The sequence below is a fragment of the Beta vulgaris genome, chromosome 1 (assembly GCF_026745355.1).
Source record: "Beta vulgaris subsp. vulgaris cultivar EL10 chromosome 1, EL10.2, whole genome shotgun sequence".
Taxonomy (NCBI): Eukaryota; Viridiplantae; Streptophyta; class Magnoliopsida; order Caryophyllales; family Amaranthaceae; genus Beta; species Beta vulgaris.
Window position 1 is genome coordinate 4,015,148 of NC_079202.1, and position 12,352 is coordinate 4,027,499.

Genomic DNA, 12,352 nt, shown 5'->3' on the forward strand with positions numbered 1-12,352 from the left:
TTAGAGACTTATCCAATGTAGATTTACCCGTAATGACTTCATGATTGGTCAATCAACCAAAGTTTAAGTTCTCTAAAACCCTAGCCTCCCTTACCCCTTCTTCATCAATTAGGGGGCTGCCATGGATGTTTTCATCCATGGTAAGCCCCTTTTTTCCTTTTATTTTCAGTTTTTAGTTCATTTTCTTGTTTTGTTCAATAAATTAGTATCTCTTTATGAGATTTTCTCAAACCCTTCTATGGGGTTTTTAGTTTCTGTTTTGGAAATCTCCTTCTCCCCTATGGGAGTTGTGAGTATGGTTTTTTGTTTTTAGGTATGAGAAATTATTCTCATTGGTTGAAGTTCGAGATTCAACATGAAGAATTAGGGTTTCACAACTTCTGTAAAATTATGGAAGACTATTGGAGTACGTTCATCCCAAAATATCCGCATCTGCAGATCGTATGCCGAACCAGAACGAACTCACAGATTGCACTGCTTCAGATGAAGATTTTTATTAAGGCAAAATTAAGTCAAATCTGCGATGTTTACATTTCTAGGGTAATATGTATTTCTATTAGAATTTTATGTTTTTCAGAAATGACTTGTAAGTGCCGTTTGGCGAAATATTAATGAAATCCCTTTTCTTTCTTTCAAAAAAAAAAAAACCAAAGTTTAAGTTTCGGGGTGAGCTTACGCGTATGATTAGGAATCACATTCCCTCATTGTTGACCTCTATTTAATACTATTCATGTTCTAGTTTATTTTATGCAAATAAACAACCAAATAATATGTTCATGCACTCCAAAATTTAATCTATAATGGTTTATTAAACAAGCAAATGACTCTGTTTGGGTGATATGTTATGTATGCAATCAAATTACTATGATCCTAAATTAGGTCTTGATTAGAAAAAAATAAACATCTGAGCATGATAAAAGCAATGAGCACATAGACATGAATATAATATATGAATAAAAACAAACATAAAGAAGAGACCGAAGGTTAGAATATACAAAAGCATGAATCCTTTAAGGATCTACATCATGAAAAGCTTGCTAACAACGTAACTTCAAGAAATTAAATATATAATTGAAAGATTATGGACCCTCATGAATCATAACTTTGTCGGATGGGTCTTGTATAACGATCCGCATGAGTAGCAATATAATCTTGAAGCTTGAACGGAGATTAAGTTAAAATTGAAGTGTTTAGGAATATGTGTTTGAAGTATTTGAGAGGAATTTTCGTAATGTGAAAGCGTGCCAAAATCAACTGAAAATGAGGCTAGCTATTTATAAGAAAATCGAGATCTGAAAATCGCGTAAAGATAAAACAAAGTGTTATGGTTAACTATAAAATTGGAATTGGAACAAATAAATAGACTTAAGGTTCTTAAAACAATTTTGTGCTTAGGTTTTTGGTTACTCATTAGGATGATGGTATGCTTCATCATGAGGTGTTAAATTGTAAAGACACGATTATATATCTACGATTACCGAGGTTCATTTGAATAATGCTTTAGCTTTAAGTTTTGATGTTTGGTGTTTCTATTTTGCTAGAAGGGCTTGTGAGAAAGTTGCACATTCCATTGCCAAAGCTTCCCTTCTCTTTGAGGAAGTAACTATTTGAATGGAAGATTTTCCCTTTGGACATTGTCTCCCTTTGTCATTCCTAACAAGGATGTTAATTATAATAGATGTGAGAAATAACAAATATTGAATGCATAAAACAAATAAAGAACACACTGATTTTTACGTGGTTCACCAACGATGTGTTGGCTACGTCCATGTACAGAGAGAGACAATACTTTAATTGATCTTGAGTAATTCCAAATTACAGATGTGTATATTACACTAATGACGAGTTAAAATGAATTAAGTTAAAAACATATTATAACCCGAGTCGAAAATCGCGTCAAAAAGTCAACCATCCGATCAAGTCGGGTGACGTTTACCCGACCGGACAGTCAATTTCTCCAGTCCCACATTCGTCTCGGGCCCTATAGGGAGTTTTTCCCCCAATCATGCTTCGATAACTACGCCTGATCGGGCGAGCCTGCCCGCGCCAATCATGAATCCCTGCTTTTACCCCTCTGCGGAGATGATCGACCTCCCGGTTGGGCGAACCTGCCCAACCTGATTGGGCGGGCCTACGACAACTCTTTTTGACGATATTCAAGGCACAGTTCATACAAATCCCCACCCTGACTTAAATTCTCTCACAATGAACCAGATAACAAGATAAACAGATGCATTGGTCACAATGCCCAAATCCTCCCTACAACCAAATTTTTCTCAAAAGACAACTAGACTAAATTTGTCCCGTACGGACAACAAATTAGCCCCTAAGGGCCCCAGACTTGCCCCAAAAGGCAACAAACAACCTTGAACATTGAGCAAGTCAAAACAATGTTGAAACTCACTCTGCGAAATCGACTTGATGAACATATCAGGATGATTATCTATTGTACCTACCTTTTTCACCTTATTTCTTGTCTCACTTCTAAGAAAATTATTATTGGTCGCACTTGGAGTATCTATAAGTTTTGCAGTTGACATACAAACCACGACAATATCTTCTCAATGTAGCCTTTCTGTGACAAGAAAAGCTTCCTTTTATCCCTCTCCCTATAAATCTCTATACCCAAAATTTTCCGACTCGCACCAACTCAGCATTGAGAAGCTCCTTCAACTTTCGAACATCCGACTTGTTCCTTGCTGCTATCAACATATCATCTACATACAGAACTAAGTAAATGAAAGATCCATCTGTCAACGTGTTGTGATACACATAACAACCATATGAACTCCTTTTGTAGCCTAGATCCATCATGTAGTTATCAAACCACTTGTACCATTTCCTAAGAGACTGCTTTATCCCATATAAGGACTTCTTCAACTTGCAAACATAAATCTCTCTTCTCGGAACCTGAAGCCATCTGGCTGAGCCATGTATATCTCCTCTTCCAACTCTCCTTTTAGAAAAGCTGTTTTAACATCTAGCTACTCGAGATCAAAATCCTGATGTGCAACTATTACTAGTAGCACCCTAATAGATGTAATCCCCCGTAATTTTAAGAATTTTATAAATATATTTTATTATTTATATATTTATATTTAAACATAATTTAGTTTAAAATGATTTATTTATTTAAAGAATGTTGATCATTTTGAAAGTCAAAGAATTTTTTTTAAGGATTTAAGGAAGTAAAATATTTTGTTAAGGCATGCTTTGCAAAATGTTTGAAATACTAATTGGATTTGGAAAAGAAGTTTAAATGGGATTGAGGAACCCAAATACTAAGTAGATTAAGAAAATGATTTCTATTGATGTTAGGAATTCTAATTCATCAATCTTATTCATCATTTAACTTTATTTCAACCCAATCTCCTTTTCCTAAGCCCAAAAGGAAAAGCCACTTTATAAATACCTTAGACCCAATTATTTTACCACACAAAAAAAAAATTATCTTCTCTCTCCTCACCCTCTAAGACAGTCGGCTTTCTCTCTCTTTCTCTTTCTACGTGATTTTTGTTTTTCTCCCAACTTTTCTTTCTTCTTCTTCAAGTAATGCTTTCTTCTTTGCCAAGAAACGTCACAAACACCAAGACCTGCTCCTTGCTGCCGCCTGTTTTCTGCCGCCAGTGTTGCTGTATTTTCTGGCGCCTTGTTCTCTTTGGTTCTTTGATTCGTTGGTTAAATTCTTTTCTTCCTCCTTAAGTTTTAATTAAAGATCATGTTTTATATCACTACAAAAATGGGGGCATTTTAGAAACGTAGGTTGGCAACATATTTTTCATTTGTTGATTTCTAGCAATGAATAAAAAAAAATTTGTTGCTTGTCACCAACGTATTGTCTTTTTCAACAAATGATAGAAACAAAGTTTTGATTTGTTTCTATTGGAAACCAATTGTCTCACTATTTGTTGTTAGATGGCATCAAATTTTCAATTTGTTACCATTTTATTGCAACGAATATTTGCATTGTTGACACTGAAAACAAGTCAATTTACTACTTGTTGCTAGAAGGCATCATATTTTTGATTTGTTCCTTTTTGGAAACAAATATTGGCAACAAATATTTAATTCGTTGCCATTAGAAACAAGTAATTTTGATATTTGTTGTTAGAATAGGAACAACTCTTTTATTATTTTTAAGAATTATAAATTAATAGATCCTCCAATCATTTTTAGCAACAACTCTGACAACTAATTAGTAACGTGTTTCTTTTTGCAACAAGTAGTCTTTTTAGTTGTTGCGAAATTGGCATTCAATTTTTTGTTTGTTGCTTTTGTAAACAAGTTTTTTTAATTTGTTGCTGAACAATATGAATATATTGTATTATCGAAAGTTTGAAAAATTAAATAAAATTGTTGGATTTGTATTTAGCAACAACGTATAGCAATTCATATTTTATTTGTTTACACTGGAAACAAGTCACTTTACTATATGTTTCTAGATAACATCAAATTTTCTATTAGTTGCTTTTTAGATACAAAAACAAATTATAGTTTGTTGCCATTGTTCCTATTCTTTTCAACTTATTTTCACTTATTTAAATAAGTACAATTAAGTTCACATGAGTTCTCCAAAGAAAAGTGTTCACCAAGTATACATACAAGATTAATAATTTATTATAAATTTTAATTAATAAGGCTTTGTTTTGTTTAACTTAAATTTTCTTTTTAAAATACGACAAGTTCATATTAGTTTAAATAATTTTTAATAAGTTCAAGTAAATTAGTTCTAATAAGTCATCATAGCACGTAAGAAATTTAATGTCAATAAAATTTAATAATTTCATATAAGTTCTAATTATGGTTAACTGAGTTCAGATAAATAACGATGTACTAAGATAATAAGTTCATTCAATAAGGCTAAGCTAAAATGTCAGGTCCTTGATTTTAATTAAATTCAAATAATTTCACTAAGTGAAGATCAAGTGATCATAGAATTAATGCACCATTATGATTTTATATTAGAAACTTCTCTAAAAGTACAACTACTTATCCTAATTTCACGTGTATTTATTTTTCAAGTGTAAAATGACATGACCTACATAAATTATAATAAAAATCTTTTGTAAGATACTATTATAGTTCAAAAGGTTCAGAGGACATGACTCTTTCTTACAAATCAAGCGATCTTAACTAATGAAATCCATATATTCCCTCAACTCTCTCAACTGATCTTCAAGTATTCATCACGTTCGTCAACTCCATCCCATGAGTTAGAGGATGATGACGAGTTAGAGGAAGATGACGAGGATAAAGAAGAAGATGAAAATAGTTTATTTTAGATTTGTCATGTTATTTTTATTAGGAACTATTTAAATAAATATTGTGTGATTCTTTATTTCAAGTTTGACTATTAGTTAACTGTTCAAATCCAAAGCATATGTTATATAGCCTTCTACATCTTTAGTTAGAAACTTATTGTTGGTATAGTGCCTTTTTTACCTTTCCTTTTATGATTTTTTGATGTGCAGGCTGATTGAGAGAATGGTTAGAAGCCGAGGTGGACTCAATGGGAGAATTATCATTAGGCCTCGAACCGCTAATCCTTCTCAGCCAATCTCACAATCATCTCAAGATGAAAACCCCGATTTTGCCTTGGAAGTCCATAATAGCTCTCAGAATGGAGAACAATCCATTGAGCATAACTCTAATCATCATGAGGAGGGCAGGAATGCCGATCTAGACGTAGACACTAGTGAAAATGAAGAGGAAGCTGAATTCCCAGATGAAACGGGTAATCCCGAGGCTACTCAAATTTTGCACAAAACCGAGGGACTATGGTGAGTACTTGTAAATGATCTTATTTATTTTATTTATTTTATTTGTCGGTTCTAAGTGTTTCTGAAACAGGTTCCACTCTCGTGAAGTTGTTGATGCAGTTGTTCAAACTTCATATATGACTTATTTTGTGGGACCATGGAACAATTGGTCCAATGTTCCCAAACATGCAAAGGGAGTATGGTGGAAAGCCTTCAAGGTGACTTTTATTTTTGATACTTAATAATTTTTTCTATAATTATAATTTCACGCCCATAAGTTTTTTGTTCTTCCTCTTAAACTTTCACTAATAATTTGTCTTTTCATGCTCAATCAAAGACTAAGTTCTCCTGGAATCCTTCAATGGCGAAGATGGTAAAGAAAGAATGGCAACAGAAGTGTTCTAGGCGACTAACAGGAGTAGTGTGTAAGATGTTTAAAGTAAAGGCTATCGTGCAAAATGGTGTCATCCAAGCATTAAGAAACGAATTGCAGCTATTAGAGCAACTGATGTCTTCAAAAAGAAGTCTACCCAATACTCTCTCAATAGAAAGAAGCCTGGACAAAAAATTCCTATTCACTGTCAAGGATCTAAATCAACTGAGCAAATTAGGATTGAACTGGTTTGTCTTCTATCACTTTACTCCCTTGAATTTATTGTGTTTAGAAAATTGTTGTTTTAAGTAAATTAAGTAGCTTAGCTCAATTGTTTATAGATTCTTGAGTTAAGTATATAATAAGACCCTCAACTTTGCCATACATTATCGTTAAGGACGTGAACTTTCAAAAGTTATTATTAAGGACTCGAAAAGTAACTTCCATTACTTTTCGTTTATTTAGTTTGTGTTTAAATACAAATAAGAAAATAAAAACAAGTAAAAATCAATTTCTCTCCTTCCAACAAAAAGATCGATAAGTACAATTATTATTTCATGGCTTCCGAACACATTATTTTATTTTTAGACTAGCTTAAATCTGATGTTTTCTTGTGATATTCAATTAATAGTATTCTTCATACCATTATCATAATATTTGTTTAATATACCATTATCATAATTGAAATATACTTTTTTCATAGACTATTAACATAACGAGATAATTAATTAAGTTTGCTACCATTGTTTAAGGAGGGAAAAAGATATACTTTTTATTTACTTGTTTTATCTTCTCTATTGCATTAAGTATCATCATATGTTGTAGTAATTAAACTTGTTAGTTGCACAATGTTGGGATCCACCGCATTGAATTTTTTGAACCAATGACCACTCTACTTTACCTTTGGCTTCACCATATGTTTGTTCCAAGGGGGTTGTAGTGGAACTGCAAAAAACTCATAATTCCATAAGAGTTAACTTACTAGAAATATGAAACTTGAATTGCTATTTCAATAGCTACAATTATTCTTGACTTAGAGTTTCCACTTGCACTAAATAAGTTTGGCAAACTAGAGCACTATCCAACACGAATATAGTCACTACAAGAATATGAGCATGTTTATCCTCAATAATCTATATATGCACATCTTTTTCCTATATTTTTTTTGGGGAGGGATATTACACATTGGATATTCCTTTATTTATTTGTTATCTAGTAGAAGAATAAGTTCAATTTATATGGAAGAAAAAATACTACTTCTATATTTGAAGATAAGTATAAAAAATTGCAGAATTTGGAGACACTTTTGCAGATTTTTGTATATCGTGATAAAAAATACTAATACATTTTTATATGATTTATGGACTTGATTAGGAGAAAGAATTGAAGCGTGTGCCTACTGCAGCTGAGTTATATAGAAAATGTCATGTTAATAAGAATAAAGAGTTTGTGGACGAGACATCACAAAAAGTTTGGGTGAGTACCTACTTTAGTAAGATAATGTAGTTCTGATTGTTTTTAGAACATAAGAGCGTTAAGCCTTATTTATATATCTTCACCCTTTGACAGGATGAGTTTCAGAAAAAGAAATCTGCTAACTTAGAGGATGAGAATCCTAAAACAGATGAAGAGTTACTTTTGGAAGCTTTAGGTGGATGGAAAAATGGAAGGGTATATGGTCTTGGGAGTGCCGTTGACAACTACTATGTGAAACCACATAATGAGCCAAGTTCACGAAAGGAGCGAAATGAGGTAGTGACTAACTTGCAAAATCATGTTGAAGAACTCACTTCCAAAAATTTAGAGCAAACAAAGGAGCTTGAAGAGACAAAGGCAAAGCTCGAAGAAACAACAAAAAAGCTTAATGAAACAACAAGTGCTATGAAGACTATAGAAGATCAAGTTCTTTTCCTAACTCAAAATGCAGTTTTTCGTTGAGCCTTGGATCATCTCCTTTTTCATCTTTTAACTATAATTATTAGAAATTACATTGTTTTGATGTTTGGTTATTTTGTAAACTCTATTTTTAGGCTATGAATCGACTTTTGATTAAAGTTTTCATTATTTGTTATGATTGTTGTACTAGAAGTTTTACTTTTAGTTTTAGATTTTCGTTTGAGAATCGAAAATTGACCAAAAAAAGGCAGATTAAATTTAAAAAGAAACAATGATTTTCAAAATTCGTTGCTAAATATGGCAACAAAAAAGGTATTTGTTGCAAATTTTAGTAGTGGACGTAGGAACTTAAATACATAATTTGTTGCCACTTTTTGCAACCGAAGTATATAATTTGTTACCAATATTAGAAACAAAATAAATATTTTGTTGCCATTTTCAGTAAACATGTTGCTTATTGTAAGCAACTATTGTGGATATTTTGTTGCTATTGTTAGCAACTATTGTGAATAATTTGTTGTTATTTCCAATAGCCATACTAATACGTTGTTGCTATTATAGCAACCATTGTAAATAATCTGTTCTTAATTTTAGAAACCAAATTTATAATTCGTTGCCACTTTCAGCAACAACCATCGATCATTTGTTGTTAGAGTTGGCAACAGATGCCCGCAACATATCAACGAATATAGCTACCATATTAGCATTGATGCAAGATAACAACGAAATTATTTTGAATTTAGTAGCTAAACTCATATGGAAACAAGCCTTTTAGAAACTATGATTTTTTGTTTCTAATTTGTTGCTAAATCTAGTTAGCAACGAATTTTCTGCAAATAGCAACGGATTTTGACTGTTGCTAAAATGGCCCCATTTTTGTAGTATGTTTTATTTTAGTACTAATCATGATTAATAACTTTAATTTACTGTTTTAATGATTAATCTTGGATTATATATATTATGTATTAAAAGAATAAAATTTCAGATTTGATTATTATTTTTAGATTGAGTTTTTAATTATCAAAGCATGGATTTTTAGGATATTAAATATTGGAAAATCATAGTAGCATGTTATGAACTATGAGATTGATTTAAATTATGAATTTAAGCATGTTTAAGTTTGTTTAAAGAGAGTTTTATAATTTTATAAGTTGCTGGAATTTTAAAAAGCGCTTTAATAATGGAGTTTTATGAGTTTTAATTACTAGTATAGTACTATTATGCTAGATATTAAAAGTAATTGAAGTTCTAATAGTAAAAACAACTTTTAAATATTTTTAAAGAGGATTTATAGTATTTTAAAGTTGCTGGATTTTATTTAGAGTATTGACTTTGATTATTTATATTGGTTGTTTTAGATGAAGATTATTCAATAGGTGACTTTTAAGTGATTAAATGTGGCCTATCAGTTTGTTTACACAAGGTATGTACAAATCTATGTGTTATGTGATATGGCATCATGATTTAAGAAGGAAAGTTATAGTATCATGTATAAGAACTTTATAAGTTCGTATGTAATTTATATTATGATTAGATTTTACATGTTTTATGCCGTTGTGCAAGCATGTTGATTATGAGTTAAAGATTATCATGTTTGTATGAAATATTGATGCAAGCATGTAGATGAGAGCTCTAGCTATTAATTTAGATGGGGGAATTAATATATTATCGAGATTGAATCATGTTGATTCATGTGTTCCCTTACAGTATCATTTTCACTACTTTATAAGGACTGTGGGCATTATTTGGTAAGTTGACAAGTTATGCATTTGAAAGATAAGATTGATTGTTGGGTAGGTTCAACAAATAAGAAAGATTGAAATTAAAGGAAGTAATCTTGGATTGTAAGTTGTGTGCGTGATCACTTATTAAATCCTAAGATAAAAGAGAAGTTCAATTGTGAATGTTTGATTTGATATTTTTGTGTTACTTGTGTGTATCATAACAAGTAATAAATTGTAAATCACGTAAAGTGTAACTTGGATAGTAATAAACTTTAGATTGGTGCACGTCTAGAGTTGGACAATCAGGAGTTGGGATACATAGTGAGTGTGCCATGGCTTTTTCTAGGAAATGGGCACGGTGTCTATTGTTAACAGAACTGGCAAATACGGGTTGATCGACAAGGAGAGGAGTTTTATAGATTTGTGCTCAATTATTTAACTACTTCAAGGGGGAAATTTGATTGAATAATTAATAACTAAACTAGAATAGACTGGACCACAAATGGATGGAAGCTTATCAAAAAATTAAAAACTTAGGGCAATCGATCAGTCCACCATGCTTATACCAATTTAATCACTACTTCATTCAACAATACTTGGATTGTACTCCAAATAATTAGAGTATTTTGTTAATCCTACGGTCGCATCTTAACAATCTTAGATCAATATATGCTAGTACGGTAACTAAACTTAAATAATATGTTCCTACTAAAAACATATAACTAAATTTCATACTTTAAATATGATCAATAATCAAAGTACTTAAAAACCAACACACTATAAATGTTAACTTCAAACCAAACTTAAATAATATGTTCCTACTAAAAACAACAATTAAGTCAAACTGTTACACAAGCTCTCTATTCCCAGATCCCCATGATGCAACATTTGCAAATCTATAGATGTTAATCTTCTAAAGAATCTGCTCACAAAATGGGTCATCACAGGATCAATAAGGCAAAGTCATGATCAACATACACAAACAAAGCACGTAATCAGCAAATCTGAATACTACATAATAATATATAAACATTCCTAACATGATACTAATAAATAATAAGCAGGGATAAATAACAATATAACAATCTAACATTCTGCAGATAACTTTAACCATCTTTTTATTTCTTTAATGGAATAGTTATTGGACCGAGTAGTCTAACTAAAAACCAGCCTTCACCTAGGAAGACGAAGTACGGGCGCGACTGCGTATTCCATAGTGACCTGCGATATCGAGGAACCTTTGAATAAAAATAGGAACTATGATCAATTCAATTCACTGAAAAAGCCATGGCATGCTCACCATGTACCCCAACACCTGATTGTCCAACTTCAGACGTGCACCAGTCTAAAGTTTATTACTATCCAAGTTATAATTTACATGATTTACAAATTATTACTTGTTATGACACACAACCAACATAGATAACATATAATCAAACATTCACAACTTAATTCCTTTTTATCTTAAGATTAAATAAGTGATCATATAACTTCCAATCCAAGATTAATTCCTTCATATTTCAATCCTTTTTATTTATTGAACCTAGATAACAACCAACTTACCTTTCAAAGGCATAAATTATCAACTTACCAAATAAGACCCATAGACCTCATAGAGTAGTGAAAATAATAATATAAGCGAACACATGATTCAACATGATCCAACTCAATAAATATATTAATTCCCCCATGTGAATTAATAACTAAAGTTCTCAACCAACATGCTTGCATTAATATTCCATACAAACATGATATTCAACTCAAATTAAATCTCATAATCAACATGTTCGCAGGCATGCATAAAACATGTGAAATATATGAACTTACAAAGTTTGTATACATCAGTGGCGGAGCTAGAATGGGTCACGTGACCCCGCGAATTTTTAAAAAATAATTAAAAGATTTTTCGTAAAAAAAAATTAAAAAAATTTGTTGCTCCTGACGCAAACAGTATAACGCCAGAAAAGAAGGAAAGTTTGGCAGACAAAATTAAAGTAATCCTGTATATTGTCTGCCAATTGCAGACTTACTTTAATTTTGGGTCCCAATTCCCACGATCCTCAGGCTTTTAATTAAAAGAACTTAAAAAATAAAAAATCTTTTAATTTTCAAAACTTATCACTTTCTCCCTCCTCCCTTTTTCCCAAATACTCATGTGAGACATCGTAGATCTCACCCTCACCGCCTCAGTCCTCCTCCGACCTTCGCGGCACGCGTCCAATTCTCTGCTTCTCCTTTGACCTCCGCGGCAGCCATCGCCCATCAGGTATTGAAAGAGTTTAAAACTTAAATTTTAATTTTTTTACATTGTTAATTTCCTAATTCCCATGTTGTTTATTGTATATTTAAAATCTTGGTTGATATTATTGTAGTATTTGGATACATGTGTGAATTTTCGAATTTTTTAATTGTGAATTGGTGATTGATGCACTTTGTCGTTAAGATTTTCACATTTTGTGAATGTGTGAATTTGTATAAATTAGGTAGTGTTAATTATTTTATAATTTTCTATGATGATAATTTATTAATTAATTTTCATATAGTTTAATAGTTAGTTCATATGTGTTAGTTTTTATTAAATTATGAATATAGGAAACAAT